We start from the raw sequence: 5,929 nt of genomic DNA, 5'->3' as shown, positions 1-5,929 counted from the left end.
CGCCATTGACTATATATATATTATATACAACAATACAACGTTGTATATATATAGTCAATGGCGCGCGTGTGTGCTGTACGTGCGGGCTTGATCTTGCTGCCATTGGTACCTGTCGTACCTACTACCGGCGGTAGCGGAACACTGGCACTGGGAGTGGGAGCAAAAGCCGGCGCAAATCCACTTTGCACCTGGCTTAGGTAGACTGAATAATTCTGTCCCATATAACCTTTTTTATATTTTGGTGAGGGTTATATTGGCCAATATAACCCTCACCAAAATATAAAAAAGGTTATATGGGACCTATGATGGGACAGAATTATTCGGTCTACTGGCTTAGGTATCACGAAATGATGCACAGAGTTATGTATATCATCAACTGATGCACAGACTTTCTGTATTATGTATATCAAGGAATGATGCAAAAACCCTAACCCTAACCCTAAGTCATAAAGTATAACCTTAGGTATCACGAAGTTTGTTAGGGTTAGGGTTAGGGTTAGGGTTTTTGTAACGTTAATGATTACCGCTCCTGCTCGTAACGGCCGCTAGGGCCTACTCACCAGAGCGTTAACCTCATAGAAATCTTATTACTATAATTATATATATATATGTAACCCGTTGTACCTATTAGTCAGCGGACCTATGAATGGATTCACGACCATCTGTATCAGCGCCTTCGACGCGAACATCAAGCCGACTTCGACATTCTCGTTGAGTAGTTCCTGGTGTCGCAGCTCCGCCTCGTACGGGTCCATCGTCGTCGGGCCGCTCTCGTGCGTCACGTTCTCCGTCGTCGGCGCCGCCGACGTCGAGCTGTGACGATAGTAGTTCCTCGCGTCGTCCCAAGGTGGCGCGGTCGAATTCGACAGCGGCAGTAGAGATGTCGTCGACGTCGTTGTTGTCGACGCGTACTTGGACATGTTCGCTTTCAGTCTCGACCAGTCGGCATCGTGACGCATCAAGTAGAGAAATTCGGGAATAATTGGTACTGAAAAGGTGTAGCAAGGAATAACGATGTGCAGAGCTCGTTTTTGCGATGTGTGTTCGCGTCTGCGTCCGCAACAGATTTCGCAATGTCAATAGAGATTTAGCCCCGAGTCAAACTTTACATCAATCAAATATATTATATCAAAGAATGCTGGTTTCCTGCCTTCGACGAATGGGTATTATTAAGAACATAGTCGGGTTAAGGTTTTTCGGGCTCATCTCTGCTAAAGTTAAAGTGATAACACCAGTAAGTGTATGCGAGTCTTCTAGCGTAGACTATGCATGTGGGATGTACAATATTAGGAAAACATCAGCGAATGTAAATTTCACACATAATATTATCTGGTTGGGCACTGCAAAACGTTTTTTTTACAATTTACTACGCTCTAACCTTATATAAATGACATTACAGTTTGTATACGTGGCTGTGATTAACGCTTAACGGTTACCCGTTGTTTATAAGCATACACATATATAAGAGTACGCCGTTGTTTAGAAATCGACCTCCTGTGTATTATACGGATTCTATAAGTACCCTTTTAGATATGCTTTAATTGTTTTCTCGCATGACTGCCGTTTTGACGCAGGAAAAAGCAAGTATGTGCATGTTTTTATGTTTCGATTGCGTGCTACTGAAACGCGACTACAATATGCGATATTGACATCCTGAAAGATTAATCGATAGTATAAAAAGTATTCTTCTACTATTAAAACGATATACCAGAATTTCAAGAACCAATGTAAGCGCACACATCATCACGCGTATAATCACACATACGCGCGCGTGCACACACACCATAGGTATCCGAACTTAAAAGTAATGATAACGCTGCTAAATCGACGAAAACCAGTTTTCTCAGATTATGATATCTAATATCTATATATATATATATACTAATATATATATAATAACGTTTCCTAACTTTGTCGGCCTAAGGGCATGATATAGAATGGATAATATATGATTGCTTAGTAATAGGAATAACTTCCTACAATAACTGGTAGCTATAAACATGGTACATATGAGAACGCAGTTTCAAGATTAGAATATATTCATATATAGAAGCCACAAAAAATAACATAGTATCTAAACAAGGTTCATAGAATTGTCACCTAAGGCAATGATTGTAGAAGATAATATGACCACCGAAGAGGTATAGGACAATAAATATTATTCGCTTAGTTAGGGATAACGTACTCATAATAATATACTGGTACTGATAGACCTGTACTCACATATAAACCGGTTTTTCAGATTCCGAATATAAACTGCCACAATATATATAGTATATATATAGTATATATAATTATATATATATCAAGAGTACATAATGGGAGATATATGCACTCTCGGCTTATGTCCACCCTTATGTCTGCCCTCTATGTACTCTGATATATATATATCACGGAGCGTATAATGACCAAATTTATCATTATATCATTATTGTATTTGTCCATGTATACGCTCCTGATATATATATTATATATATATAATATATAATCTATACGTTTTCATAATATGTCGGCCTACAAGGCATGATATTAAAGGATAATATTCCGCCGCGAGGGTAGGAGATAAAAATATTTGCTTATAGGCGATAACCGTGTCAATTAACGTCGTTAGTATTCGTTCCTAACTTCTCGGTGTTGGTAATACTACACATACATATTATGTTATATATTATATATATAGTATAATATAGTATATACTATATATATATTATTATTATATAGTTTGGTAATATATTGTACCGTAAACAAGTTACGGTGAAGTGAGCGTAATTTGGCGGCAAAAAATGCATTTCAAATATTCACTTTTCAAAACCATAGTCTCAGCCTAAATAGAATGATAACTCGCACATTATACGCTAAATACAATTAATAGGGGGTTGAATCTATGAAACTATTGAAACTGATGGTTGTATAGTAACGTGTAGCGGATAAAATGTACCCGAATGCTCAATAATGTAACTGCTATTTCGTACACCCACCGGACTGCAAATCCAAACGCAGAAGGCGGCATCAGCTATGGCATACACACTTCCATAGACAGGACATGTCTGAATATCAACCAATAGCCCATCGTTGGCACATTGCGGAATCTACCATACCTGTAACGCGAGTGCAATAACCGTGTACGTGAGGCGAGAGTAAATAAGTAAGAAGTGGTGTAAATAACGATTACATAACATGATTAGTAGGCGTTATTACGGAGAGATTCTAGGCGCATGCGAATACCAAAATCATTTATAGTCAAATATTTTGCTAGAGGGCAAATGCTATATTACACACAAAGATAATTATCGTTTGCGTGAATGTAGATAATTAAATATTTAAAAAATAAAATGACGGAATTACCTATGGCCAAACCCAGTCCAGCGTTCGGCGGTATTAAATGCGCAAGTTGACGCGCCTGTGGTACCTAAATGGATGTTAAGCGAAATAAATGTAGCTTTCGCGTTAGTTTTTAGCGTATCGATGACGAATGCACGCTCGAAAAGGGTCAAAGCGCCAATTTATAGTATTATTAAACCCCAGTCTCTGTGGTAACAACAGCAGCGAGTGTGCAGAATTTGCTCAAATCCAAGGATCGTTTACGCGTTAGAGCGGAAGCGTTGCATAGTACGCCTATACTTACAAAACATTAGACATATGCCGTCGCAAGCATTCCTATCAGTGAGGCAACGCCACCTGGGGACGATAAAGCACAAATTTATTAGACCGGCATGACATTTACGCCCGAAGCTATCGCGTTAATTTTGGCTAAAGTAAAATCACATGTCGGCTATACTAGATACGGGCACGAGACGAATAGCATAGTAGCGATAGTTTATCGTTCTATGCTCGCGTAGTAAGATATACCTACCTGCCCCATCTGTGAGCTAGAGGACCAATATATTTGTAACCGATCAAGTCACAAGATACTTGCGTGGTAGAAACGCTACACCTGTAATGACGCAACGATTGAATGTTAATTGTTTTTAATTTGACGTCATTATGCCAAGATATATACCAGATAATTAGACAAATATGTAGCAGAAATTTAGCATAACATATTTACGAGATTATTATAAAGGTATATTTACTACATGATTATACCGATTAGTATTTAGAGATATTTATTACAAGGTATTTAGTATAAATTTAGTATACATGGCATTTAGTAGATATTTAGAACAAGTTATTTAGGTAATATTTGGTAGTTTTATTACACGATTTTTAGTAGATTACTTTGTAGAAGGTACTTAGCATAAACATTCGTACTGTATTCGATTTTATTTGTACTGTTTTGCTTAGTCGAACGTACCATGACAAGATCACGACACTCCCTATTCAAAAATCTAAAATCCAAATTCCAAATTATACATCGCAAGTAAATACTAAATTGATTCGCTTCAACGGGGTTATGTGTATTGCAGAGTGGGTAGTATAAAATGTTTTGGAGGCCGGTGTTCGGCCTCGTGATGTTTACCGAGTTCCCATTTTTCCGAGTGCATTGTGTCCATCATCCAAAATCGGGAGGAGGCTCCATCATAGCTATGCCCATGTTGGCGAACGTGATGCGCCCGCAGCTATGAGTATGTAACGGATCCTTCAGCAGCTCCTTCAGTGAAGCGCCGCTGCATCTCACCTCGCCTCACCGCACGCTCAGAAGAGCAGCTGCAAGGCTGCAACGAGCGGCAACATGGAAGTCAACTATCGCGCCAACATCGCACTCGAAAACCGTCGAACGTTGCGGTAGATGGCGCGCAAGTCGCTTCGTACGCATTTTCTCGATCGCTCACATTGCGGTGAAGAGAAGGTTTTGTCGTGATGAAAAAGTAATAATGTCACCAATTCAATTAAGAAAGGTAATAAAATAAGTACATTACAATCAGTCTTGCACTTAGCAGTTGATAATAATACAATTCCGCGAATAATATAATCAACGACGCCCTTCCCCCAAAACAAAGCCGACCACGTTGTTTAGTTGTATATACCTCCGTCCAGCATGTGACACTGTCCGCCAGAATGAGGAAGGGAGCTTCTTTGCCTACCGCACTCGTACATGAAAGGCTCCGTACGGTGGACCGATGAGGACTCCCCCTAGCGAGGCACCTAGCGCGATGCCCATCGCGTTTCCTCTTTCCTTGTCGTCGGGGAACGCAGCGGCTAACATCCCATCCTGCGAGTGAGCGAGGACACGAGGTACGAATAATATAATCCATAATATTGTGTGACCTTTATGTGCGCACGAACGCACGAACCGCACAAACGTACGCACGCACAAACGCAATGCACGAAGGCGCGTGCGCGCAAACACACGCACGGCGACGCAATCACACAGGCACACACACACACACACACACACACACACACACACACACACACACACCACACACAACACACACACACACACAACGCTGCGCGCGCGCACGCAGCGCACGCAACGCACACCACGCACACACACCACACACACACACACACACACACACACACCCACCACACACACACACACACACACACTAATATTCAAATTGGCATTGCCGCCAGTCATAGTTATGGTTCATCGGACGTCCAATGAAACAGCATTGTATTTTTAGGACAACTGATAGGGATTACGTAAAGGAATCACGACCGTTTACTTCTTCGCTATCGAATGACCGCCGTAGCGAACTGTCTGCCAGGCGCATTTAACTTGGACGCACTTCCGTCCATCTTTCCGGGTGGTGAATCTACAGTGCAATGAGCGCTAATGAAGTCAGGAGACATCTGAGAGTGCGAGGTGTCTGTCTGGCAATGCAAGCGCGACTATAGCGCCGAGTTGCAGCGAATTTGCGGCGTACTAGGAACAGTCTTCATTGCACGTAGACAAAAAGGAAGAGAAGAATGAAATAAATAATGTGATAAAAGAATAATAAACTAGGGCCAAGGCTGTAGTTAGTGCACGAAGCGCCATCTC

At 41.1% G+C, this 5,929-nt stretch overlaps 1 protein-coding gene across 1 annotated transcript in view; it reads right to left on the bottom strand.

Moving 5' to 3' along the window:
* LOC106810573 (synaptic vesicular amine transporter-like) overlaps positions 1 to 5,929 on the bottom strand; it is a 17,599-nt gene that overhangs the window by 6,076 nt on the left and 5,594 nt on the right. The window lies entirely within an intron of this gene.

This window comes from Priapulus caudatus, unplaced genomic scaffold (assembly GCF_000485595.1).
Source record: "Priapulus caudatus unplaced genomic scaffold, Priapulus_caudatus-5.0.1 Scaffold454, whole genome shotgun sequence".
NCBI classification, from domain to species: domain Eukaryota; kingdom Metazoa; phylum Priapulida; class Priapulimorpha; order Priapulimorphida; family Priapulidae; genus Priapulus; species Priapulus caudatus.
Note: the sequence above shows the minus strand (reverse complement) of the source record. Positions and strands in the feature narration are given on the sequence as shown.